Source organism: Pimephales promelas, chromosome 8 (assembly GCF_988280905.1).
Source record: "Pimephales promelas chromosome 8, fPimPro1.hap1.1, whole genome shotgun sequence".
NCBI lineage: Eukaryota > Metazoa > Chordata > Actinopteri > Cypriniformes > Leuciscidae > Pimephales > Pimephales promelas.
This window is the reverse complement of record NC_142776.1, coordinates 8,347,211-8,359,366: the sequence shown is the minus strand read 5'-3', so window position 1 is coordinate 8,359,366 and position 12,156 is coordinate 8,347,211. Positions and strand designations below refer to the sequence as shown.

Here is a 12,156-nt window from a genome sequence, read left to right as displayed (position 1 = left end):
TGACTCCCATGAGCACAGAATTGTGACGAATGTTGCTCTAGAGTGATGGAAAAATTAATTTTCGATATGACTGTTCAAGCTGCAGTTGCAATGCAAAACATCTGACCAGTATTAGATTTAGTACCACATATGGAAGTGGCACAAATCGGAATTGAAAAGATCAGATCCCATGTGGTTTGAGCCATTCACAGTCACGAGAAAAACAGATCTGAGTCACATGTGAGCAAAAAAAAAAATCGGATTTGGGACACATTTGCCTGCAGTCTGAACGTAACCTCTTGACGCATGACAAAAAGATATGGCAGATTTAGTCCATATGTCGACATTTAATTCATTACATTCATCCTATATAGTAACATACTTTAACTATTGCAAAGTTCACTGTACATAGACAGTATGCACCTCCAGTTTAGGTCAAATTCTTAGTTAGTATTGTATCACAGAAGACAGCCATTGCTATTGTCTTCTGTATTTACAAGATGCACTGTGATGAGCTCAACAGAAGCCAACACAAATGTTCATGATACAGATCATTATTTCATGGCTCAAAACGTGTGCTATATTTTTCTTTCCGTATAACAGTAATGAGCTTAGTTAGCTTCGTAGCATGCTAATGCCAAAAAGAGAAAATTCTAATGATTATGTACACATCTCAACAGTTAATAAAGTATTCAGGTGTGTAGAATGAATACAATCCAGGCACATTACATCCACCATGTCAGCATTGTCATGTCACATACAACGTCAGTCGCATGACTGGACATTTTACTGCCCACAAACTGGAAATGCAGTGAACAGCATGAATACTTCAGACTCTCAGAATAAGTAACTTACAGCTAAAAGTACCGTGAAGAGAGCCAAATCACTGGTTTGTTGACAATAGAATGTACTTTAGCTAGCTGAAGCATACAGATTTTCTTTAACCCCTTAGGCAATCCGGTCAGTACCTTAAAGGTAGTGAACTCGACACCCAGCCCGTACACTGTAAAAAAAATATTGTTGGTTTAACTTAAAAAAGAAAGTAACCTGGTTGCCTAAAATTTTAAGTTGATTGAACTGGAAAAAGTGAGTTAATACAATGAAGGAGATTAATTTAATCATCAGAAACTCAAAATAATAAGTTCTCAACTAAATAAATTAAGTTGATTTGACAAAAGAAAAAATGTTGCGATAACAAATCTTGAAAATATTTTTTTTTACAGTGTACAGTACAACTGTACCTTAGTATAGCTTGTCACTAGTATGTTAAAAGGACAACTCTGTACCCTGTAACACGGCATATTAGTATGAACCTTTTAGGTGAAAATATGGAGAGGCAAGTTTGAGGTAACTGCCCTAGTGACAAGCTGTTTCGCCCCTTGAGGTAACATTTTTGCACATTTTCTCAGAGTGTATTACAGCCAAGACTTGTTTAAATCAGCCAATTACAAGGTTCCATTTGTGTTAAAATGCAGCTGCCTATATGGATATTAGATAGAAAGGCAGAAAGGGTTTTAAAACGGCTACGGTGATCAGTTACTGCAAAGCCCCATCGAAGATCTGCTGATCTGGATGGAGAGATCAGGCTAAAAGAGTGTCTAAGAGCTTACACAGAGAGATCATATTAAATGTGTAGTTGTGCGCTGGAGGTGTAGCTGCCGCAACGTATTTGTGTGTAATGAGCTCATGTTCTGTTGTCCCAGCTAAATAAAGCCTGAAGGCAACAATCTCTCTCTCTCTCTCTCAGTCTCGGACTTTTCCATCCACCTCTCTCTCCACCTAAAATGCTGTCTTTGTTTTTCCTTGTTCTTTTTAGAACAGAGCTTCTTTCTTTAGTTAATGTAATGGCATAATTAGGCATTCGTTTAAAGAGATAGTCTTTTAGCTTTATGCATTCTCTCAGTCTCTCAGAGCGCCTTTCCGTGCAGCTCGTTCCTTCCCAACAGAAAGCCAATTATGTGAAGTTTATGTGGCTTTGCAAGCCAAATATAGGCAAGACCGTTCATCTCTGATGATAACATGCATGAGTCATAATGCGTGTGTGTCTTTGTGGTTGCGCGAGTGTCTCAAGTTACAAAGACACCCATGGTGCATCTAATGAGATGAATGTTGCTTATTTATTTATTTGTTTGTTTACTTACATGCAACTTTTAGAGAGCTGTACTTTTTGATAAAGATTGCTGCAGCGGCGAACGATGCCTGTTGTGTTTCTTTATCCAGCGGGTCAAAGGTCACTGACAGGCAGTTTGTCTTAATGCAGACTGAGAGAGAGAATCTTGAATCTGATTGGCCGTTACATCATCAGTCTGTAACAATGACTTGCCTCATCTCAACTGATTTGTCCTGGACACAACGATTCCAGTTATTTTTCATTCGAGACAGATATTATCTATCATTGACAGAATGCATTAAAGGCACGGGACGGGATCAGTTAAAAGCACCCAGCGTGCGGACACACACGCAGCAGGTGAGCAGCCAGCTGTCATATCCTCACGCCTAGTCCAGGGAACATCGCTCTGACATTTCAGGAACGGCAGAGACAGCCGAGCAGAGCTGTGTGAAATGGCGGCGTGAGAGTGATCTCCAGACACACACACACACACACACACACAAGTGCGGTGGATTCAGGGGTTTGAAATGGCGACCGGACTGCCATCTCTTCATAATCACTCAAACCCACACACACACGCTTATCCACCCACTCATACACACACTAACACACTCTCAGGCTTCTCTAGATATTATCTCCCCTGATTAGCATAATCTAATCAATTTCACAAAATTGTCTTTTAATTACCAGGAGCTCCTCCGGTGTGAAACCCTCGGAGGGCCGTGGAGGAGAGAGATCTTCGGGCGCCCCTCACCGGTTCACTGGCACCTGTTCGTTGCCTGTACATGTTTGTTTACCAGACGTAAACACGGTAGCATTAGCATTGCGCCGTTTCATTGGTTTAATGGTAGCTAAAAATAATCCAGGACTGATTACAAATCATTCTCCAAAAAAGATTTTCTACTTTAACACAATTTACGGCCGTTCAATCACTCTTTGTTTGTTTATGAGATTTTGAAGTGTTTACAGGCAGAGACTAATGACTAAAAGTCAGGCTGTAAACACGCTCTTAATAAAACTAGCCCTGTGTAGCAGTGAGTAATCACGGCTGATCCTGCCAGTTTGCTTGTGTGAGCATGTGTGTTTGTGATTGTGTGTGTGTGTGTGTGTGTACTTTGCCCGTGTGGGAAATGATTAACATCCAGTGACTCACAGCCCCCAACAATAACACAGAGAGGTAAGACAAGACACACAAGCGAGGTAAACACACAAACACGCTAAATCTAGGCCACGCAACACACTGCCCGCGTGCACCTCATCCTCCTGCGAGAGCTAAAAACCACAACAAGGGATGACAAGAAAGCTGTTTCTGCTCAAATACAAGAGTTAACAAGTGAAGGTCTGCATCTGAACAAACTCGAGCGGAAATCCGACCGTCTATCTCTCTCTTGGGAGAGTGGTTGTCCTCAGGGAACTCTTGCTCAAACAGCGGACTCGGTTGTGAAGTTTATCGAGTTTATTTTGTTACAAAACATTCAACTGAGAGTGTGACACTTCAACTGGTAACCTTTAACCTACATGCATGTCCGTCAAATCAGATTCAGCCATTTTCTTTAACTTTCTTAAGAACATGTTGTCATGTTTATTAGCCGTTGCTAACACTCATGGGGACATTTTTTTTGGTGTCAGCCTCCTCTTCCGTGTGGCTTTTAAGACAAGACTTGGGACAAACTACACAAGTACTGGTAATTTTGACATCCCTAAGGTGAACAAGAGCCCGTTCACGCCAAACATGCATTTTACTAAGCTACTTTCCATTGTTTTTAAAGGGATACTCCACTTTTTTTTGGAAATAGGCTCATGTTTCCACTCCCCCAGAGTTAAACAGTTGAGTTTTACCGTTTTCGAATCCATTCAGCCGATTTTCTGATATTTAGAAGAATATCAGTAATCAGACAGTTTCTGGTCTCATTGACTTCCATAGTAGGAAAAAAAAAATACTATGGAAGTCAATGAGACCAGAAACTGTCTGGTTACTGATATTCTTCGAAATATAAGAAAATCGTCTGAATGGATTCGAAAACGGTCAAACTCAACTGTTTAACTCTCGGGGAGTGGTAAAATGAGCCTATTTTCAAAAAAAAGTGGAGTATCCCTTTAAATGTGAGCATGGTGAGCTACATCACATCTTTTCAGCGCCTTTTTCCCCTTTTTTTATTCCACTGCGCGAGTCTCCCATTTTTGAGTTGAATGTGCAACAGGTTCAGGAAAAGCAAGCTGATAAATGCCTATGTGCACTAACAACTAGAGGCCATGGCTCTGAAAATGTTTCTCTCTTTCAAAGAATCACTCAAATCGCCTTTAGAGCCAAATAAAAACCGGCAGGGAAAATCAGGCCGAGGTCAATATAATCTAAAATTGATTTTACACTGAGCTTTATCTGAAGAGAGAAACAGTGAGAGACAGACAAATCAAAAGAATCAGACAGACTTCCCTCTGATTACTCCTCATCTCTCCTTCTATATATTCTTTCCCTTTGTCCTCCCCCTCTCATCTGATCATTTCATCCAATCAAGGTCCCACACAGCTGCCACACACAGATGTGGACGTTGAACCCAATTCAAGCTTGAGAGAGAGAGAAAACGAGAGAATAAACCTTGAAGCAGCTGCGTGTGATAAATGGAAACAACAAATAAAATGCTCACACACACACACACACAAACTCTTTAAAACACACATTGTCGCTCCTCACACACATACATTGTGTCCATCTACACAGTTTTGATAAGCTCCTCTCTGTGAGATAGCAAGACACTTAGAATTCAGTTTGAGCAATAGCAGACATTCTCTGCCTTGGACTGCACCGCAAACACATACAATTGGCCTGTTTTATCTGTTTCCAAATGAATGAATCCAATCTAAACTGAATCCTGCTCCAAACAAATCCTGCTCAGTGCTCGCAATCGACCCTAGGCGATGTGAGGTGACTATAAGGAGTTATAAGTCATCATGGCCATGTAAAAAACCACCAACAACAACAAAAACAGCCATATTCAGCGTAGCTTTCATATGTCCTCAACATGACACAATGCAGGCAAGCAGCCATTTAGCATACGCTTTAATTCAACTTAAGGCACTGTCACGTGACAAGCATCAATGCACCTTAGATTCCCCCCCCCCACATGACAAGTGTTGGTCACGAAAGGGTGATTTTACTATTTATTAATTGTTCACATAGAACATCTAATGTGCGCATATAATGATTATTCAGTGAAGACTGTGAAAAACGTTTTTCTGAACAAATGCTTTAAACGAACGAATCATTAAGTTCACAACCAACTTTCCTGCCTTTGTAGACTGACTCTATAGCACTAGCAAACCGAGTAAAGTGAAAGTGAAAGCACATTTTATAGGTTAGACCTACTGAATGAATATGCCCAACTCACGGTTTTGATTCTGTCTTAGAGCAGCACTGAATGAGAGTGAATGAACACTGATTGATGTTTGATAAGTTCACCATGTGAGTCGATCTCATTCACAACAAAGGATTATGAGGTATTACTGCTCTTATGTTTTTCTTCTATTTTCCTATAGCTTGAAAGAGTAAAACCCAGCAGATAAACCATCTTTTTAAAGTATAGGCTATTAGTAGATTTGTTCGGACATCAATTTTAATAAGGCACGTCTGACTCATTTGGTCATCAATGAATCGATTTTAACAAACTGGAGTGAATGATGAATAACAACACAATAATTTCTGCCACCTACTGGAATAACAATGCTAAAATAGTCACCATATTAATCAGTCAGCTAATCTGATTAAACTTTATTTTGACGGTCTTCAGACATTCTACTAACTATAAGTAACTTTTCAACTATGTCAACTAGCCCTCAGAGTATTAGTAATCTGAGTTAGGGTTCGGGTTAGAATAAGTCGACACGTAGTTCAGAACGTCTAAAGTGGATCATAGAAATAAAATATGTTACCCGAGTCCGTTTTGCATTGGCACCACCTACACCACCCCATACATCTGAAATTTACAGGGACAGTCTCCCTAGAGAAACCTGACTTTAAGTGCCAATGCCAATGGTAATAGCACAAGGAGCACCCCCTGTGGAGTTCAAACAGATTTTCTTTCGGTTACGAACCCAGATATTTAACCACTACTCCAAACTACCCTAATTAAGTACATAAGCAAACTTGAAGGGCAAGCGTAAAAAAAACAAATTATTAGTAGTATTTAGCAGACACGTTTTATTTAAAGTGACTTTCAGTATGCTAATTACAGGCAGAGTCCCAATGGAGCAACCTGAGGTTAACATCCTTGCTGAAGGGTAAAACGACCACAGAGCAGGACTCTGGCTTTCTGATCCTGTGTTATATATGAGGGATTAAACTTGTTTCTATTCTCCTTTTAGAAAGTGTAACATGCAACATCTCGTCTGGGGTTAAACCAGGATATGTACTTTTAGAAAATTAGCCATCACAAAGCTCTAAGGATACATGGGCATGTTCAGAACAGCAAACCACCATACAAGTACACGGTAAAAAAAAAGTAGGATTTACTTGAAAAAAAGCTTGCTAGCTTTTTTCACTCAGAAAATGCTAGTAAATTTACAAAGATTTGCCAAGTAAAAACCTAAACATATTAATCAGTACACTGTAAAAAATATTTTCAAGATTTGTTATCACAACATATTTTCTTTTGTCAAATCAACTTTATAATAATTTATTTAGTTGAGATAACTTATTATTTTGAGTTTCTGATGATTAAATTCACTCACTTTTTCCAGTTCAATCAACTTAAAATGTTAAGGCAACCCAGGCTACTTACTTTAAGTTAAACCAACAATATTTTTTACAGTGTAGTAATCCAACCATTTTTTCTTTTGTCAAATCAACTTAAATAATTTATTTAGTTCAGATAACATATCATTTTGAGTTTCTGATGATTAAATCATTCTCCTTCATTGTATTAACTCACTTTTTCCAGTTCAATGAACTTAAAATTTTAAGGCAACCAGGTTACTTACTTTTTTTAAGTTGAACCAATAATATTCTTTTACAGTGTATCTTGAATTAGAAATCTTTAAGTTAAATTTACTTGGAATATGGAATTAAGTAAACTTCACAAAAAATAAGTAATTTGAACTTGGCTTGAAAATTTACTCGAAATGTCACAAAATGGCAAGTTACTAATACCGACAACAAAAATCAGACAAAACAGTGTAAATACAGCTGGAAAACAGTGAAAAATGAACCTCATTAATTATTCAAGTTTCAGTGCATGGTGGGAAACCCAGTATCAGAAAAGTTGAGTAGTTTTACTTAATTTTATTGAGTTGATATTTACACTTTCATTTCTACTCTCTTGAATTAAGTACTGATATGGAATTTACTTAGTTTTTTTAATTCTTGCCTGAACTAACTTGTTCAAGTAAATTACAATGCCGTTTTACATTACATGCCGTTTTTACATACATTACATTTTTTTTCACTAGTATTTACTTCACCAAAAAATCATGTACTAGCCTACTATTCCAGCGGGATATAGTACCATGCATGGTATGCAAATATACTGTATACAGAAAATACCTGAATACCTAAATATTTCACACAGCACTGGGTTTCCTAGAAGGCAATGGTGTAATGAAAATAAGCTTAACTTTAAAAAATAAAATAAATAAAAAAAAATGTTAAACCTGAACCGTGTCATTTCTGAACTACTAGCAAACAAAACTGTAAAAATAATGACAGTTTTCTAACAGGTTTTAAACAAACACTCCCCTTGTCTTCTATTGGTCATATACACAAATAGCTACGCCCCAAACTTATGTCATTGGTAAAGCCAATTTTGCTTTGTCAGGCTGAGTCACGCTTGTGTTGACACTTTTCAGGGGTCTTACAAATCTTATCAATCATCTTACAAATGGCTTACTGACTCGAAATATCAACTTGGGACAGGAGAACTTACAACAAAAAAACTAAGACAATTTCGCACAGATTTAAAATGCAAAAGAAAACTTTATTTCAAGGGCTGCATGATTATGATCCAGAGTGTTCAGCTCTTTCATTTTATTTTATTTCTTAAAATGAAGAGAGCCATTAATATTAGTATTGCAATTTTACCAATGCACCCCTATTTATAGTTTGATATATTTCAGAATAATAGCCTACGGTTTCATATGTTCTTTTAAAATGTTAGTAGACAGTACACCGATATACTGTGCACACAGCCAGGGTTCTTCGCACTTTACTAAACATGGACTCTCTGTTGTCTCCCTCTAGCTCTCTCTCTCTTTGAGCTTTTTAGCTATTCTTTAAACATTCATTAACATTGAGCCGTCCCACAGCCAAATGCTGAGCTCGGTCTTTAGAGCGTTCAGAGAGGTCGCTGACCTCTGAGGAGACGGAATCGAATAATGTTTCCATTTCTGTCCCTTCAGCCAATCAGACGAGCGAGGGGAGGGAGAAAGAGGAGAGGAAGGAGGGGAGGGGCAGCACACATCCTTCACGCCTCACTCACAACCAGGAAGACAGCCTGCAGAGATACAGAGCGAGAGAAAACACAGCCGTTTCTCTCTCTCTCTCTCTCTCTCTCTCGCTCGTTCGGCTCACGTATCCTGACATTCCAATCTCCTCGGAGCGAGAACAACAAACGCACTGTCATCCTTGTGGAGGCGGCCATCTTTGAGAGCTGTGAGTGTGTGTCTGCCATTACAGACGATCAGATCAGGGGAAGAGCGCAGGTCGCTGTTGGTTTAGAATCTACTACCTGATACCCACACGAAAAACCAGAGCAGCAGGAGGGAAGACAAAACACACACACACACACACTTGTCTCCACGGATGGACCTGTTTGATGCATTTGACTGAATCGTGCTAATGCAGTTTAATGAATGAAATAGACTGTGCTGGTAAAATGAGCTGATGGTTTAAGCCCTTAATGGTCTCCTAAATCACCTGACGGGCAAACGGTCACATCTCCATCACACACACGCAACGGTTGCAGCTGTGTGTCTTACAGATGTACCTGTAAATATTCTCTCACTGTTTAAACATTCCGTTCGTGCTGATCCTTTCAAGACGTTATCAGAGAACATGACACACGACTATCTCACAAAAACACACACACACCCAGCTTACAACAGTATTCATGTCTCCTGCTTTGATTGTGACAGAGTGTCTCTGTACATTTGACACAAAATGACTGGCTTTGAAATGCTACACACACACACACACATACATACATACATTTGCTTAACGATATAAATGGGGACACTGTATAAAAACAAACAAAAAACAATAGACGTCAATGTAGAACTAGCAATAATTGTATATAGATAAATATACAATATATAGATATATAGATAAAATGTATATAGATAAAGTTGTCCTCCGAAGAGGGGGGGTGGAGGTGGGTGAAAAAAAAAAAAAAAAAAAAGAACTAGCAATAATTAATGTAACCTAAGCCTAACCCACATTGTAGCCCTCAAACCGTATTCACTTTATAGCCCTTAATCCTGTAATTGTGGACAAATGTGGGCACAGAGGACTCATGTGTGACCCTAATTTTTATTTATTATAAATGTTATATCACTGTCTTCGATAAAGTTTTGTCTATCCATTTATGACGTTTCTTTTTATTTTGGGGGTATTTTTGAATTTATTTACTTCAAAAAGTACCATATTTTCTATGTAAATTATGCTTATTTTTATGTTTTATTTATTTATTTATTTTTAATTTTTTAACTATATTAAAATATCATTCCATTCCAATAAGTTCTTAGAGCTAAAACCTAAAGATGAAGTGACTTTGCTGTCACCTGGTGTCTTATTTTGGCTTATTTTAGAATGCTCAGTTTTTCCCATTCATTTCTATGGGTGCCCATTTTTGACCCAAATACAAGATTTAGGAGGGGGTTTTTTTCACCCACTTAACATTGTAGAATTGAGTAAAAAAAAAAATGTGTGTGTGTTCAGGAGGCAAACTTAAAAAAGTAGCCAAGTCTTGTACCGCTCAGATCAAGGGAAGTATTTTTTTTAAATAAATCAAAACTATTTTGCCCACATTTGTCCAGAATACAGTTTTAGGGTTAACATTAAAATTGCTAAAAAACTTTATTTACTTTACTCTTATACTTTTTTTTAACTTCCCCAAAAGGAAGTTGTCAGGTTTAGCTCACTTCTGGGTAAAAAATTGTCCCTATATATAAAATAACAGGCACACAAAAAAGCATTAAAAGTAACGAAAAAAAGTAGTTTTGATCACCATGATTTATTTATTTCAAAATTATGATTTATTAAATCACTTTTAACCCACAGTAAGGTTTTCTTTGCAAATCAGTGGTAGCAGTTTTTTTTCTCCTAAGTATAGCAAAGCCCCCCCACCCCTAAATACAAATGTGTCACTTTCACTTTTGACCGCAAGTTGATTCTGCCCTTCCTGTGCAGCTACAATGCTGCAAATCAGTGAGAAAAACTGAGAATGTGGGTGTATTTGTTCACACAAAAACACACTAATGGCACAGGATGTTCTCCACACACACACACACACATAGTGCTTCAGTCCTATGAAGCAACTGAAGATCACTTTTAAGCTGGTTTGGTGAATGTGGCTGCATCTGACAGGTCTCTCTCTCTATCTCTCTCCTCAGCTCTAAAACACATGTACTGACAGACACTGTAGCATGTGCTCTTTCAATAGCAGATGGCTGGACACAATCTGTGCCTCTTCTGCAAAACATATCAGTCTGCATATGTACAGTGGAGTCCAAAAGTCTGGGACCCAAATACGGTACTTAAAACCTAGAAATAAAGTTCCAGGACTTTTTTTATAACATAAAATTAAGAAATATATCAAATGATCTACCATTTCTAGATCATTCATCAAAATTAATCAAATTAAAAGTGCCCCCATTTATGCTTCTTTTATGTAAATATTACCCTTCCATGCAGTGTGTAATATAGCCGTTTGTGAATGTAAAAGTCTGCTAAGTTTTAAAGATCAAAGTGCATGACAAATCTACTAAAAGATAGAATCGATTCGTCAGCAATTCTAGTCTCATTCCCTGTTTTCAACACTGCCAATTCACAGCGTGCATTTCCAAAAGGTGAGGACATTTGATACGGGAAAAAAACAGAACATTTTTGACATGGTAATGGCCGTTTTGTTTCCCACACATGCTGTAAGCGGTAGACTAATCACAACAGACTGGGCCATCTGACCAATGAGGGCACAGAAGGCTCGCGGAACGAAGGGGTTTAGAGAGAAAAAAATCTTTGAACGAACCGTTTTCATACTTTTTGAGAAATGACAACATGACATCATGAGTCGCAATTTTCTGTACTTGAGTCTTACTTGACTATCACAGACATGTGTGTTGTTTTCTTGAACGCAATGGCCAATCAGAAGCATTAACGATAAACTCCTCTCACCGCTCAAAACTGACTTTTTGTTCAGTGCTGAATTCTGTATGTTGGCAAATCCTCTCTAATTATAACAAACAAAGTGTATATATTATGAAAGCTTCATTGATAACAGATGTGATGAACTGTCAGCTTTATTGGAATTATTAAAAAGGCTATATGCAGTTTTTTCCCCAAAATAAACATAACAATACCCTTTTTATTTTACCATTTATGACTAAAACATCTCCTGATGAGCATACTGACACCTTGTCCGCTCACAGTGGGTGCACCTATAAGCCTGTATCCTATTTTTCCTATTTTCTGTCAGGTCGGACTTTTCCCGCGCTGTCTGCGGATGTGACGTCAAGCGCGTTCATGTTAAACGTTTCAGATCACTCTGCCACCACCGCTAGTCAGCAAGTAGCCTACACTCGCAAGCAGAACACTTTTATCTCAAACAATGTTCTTACCTCTGTAAACATAATGTTGACCTCCTTGCAGCAGATGACTAGTGAAGTGTGCACGTAAAAGCGCGCGTTGCGAGAGCAGTTCTGTTTTTTGGCCACAGGTGTCAGTCGCGAGTTTAAATTTCAGGAAACGCATGTAGCCTCTTTAAAGGAGCGCACAGTCATGCCAAACCATGAATGCAGGAGCGGCATGCTTTTATGTTGTAACAACGGTGTGTGTGTTAATGCCTTAATAACAAATAATTTAT

The 12,156-nt window shown here is 38.2% G+C and overlaps 1 protein-coding gene across 15 annotated transcripts in view; it reads right to left on the bottom strand.

The window, feature by feature from the left end:
• baz2ba (bromodomain adjacent to zinc finger domain, 2Ba) overlaps positions 1–12,156 on the bottom strand; it is a 110,276-nt gene that overhangs the window by 62,486 nt on the left and 35,634 nt on the right. For 12 of the 15 annotated variants that reach the window (XM_089133845.1, XM_089133854.1, XM_089133849.1 and 9 more), the window contains exon 1: positions 2,777–2,794. The exons of the other annotated variants lie outside the window; for them this stretch is intronic. The gene's annotated coding sequence lies outside the window, so the exon portion shown is untranslated. Of the gene's footprint in view, positions 1–2,776; positions 2,795–12,156 lie in introns of those variants that run through there. 15 annotated transcript variants of the gene reach the window in all.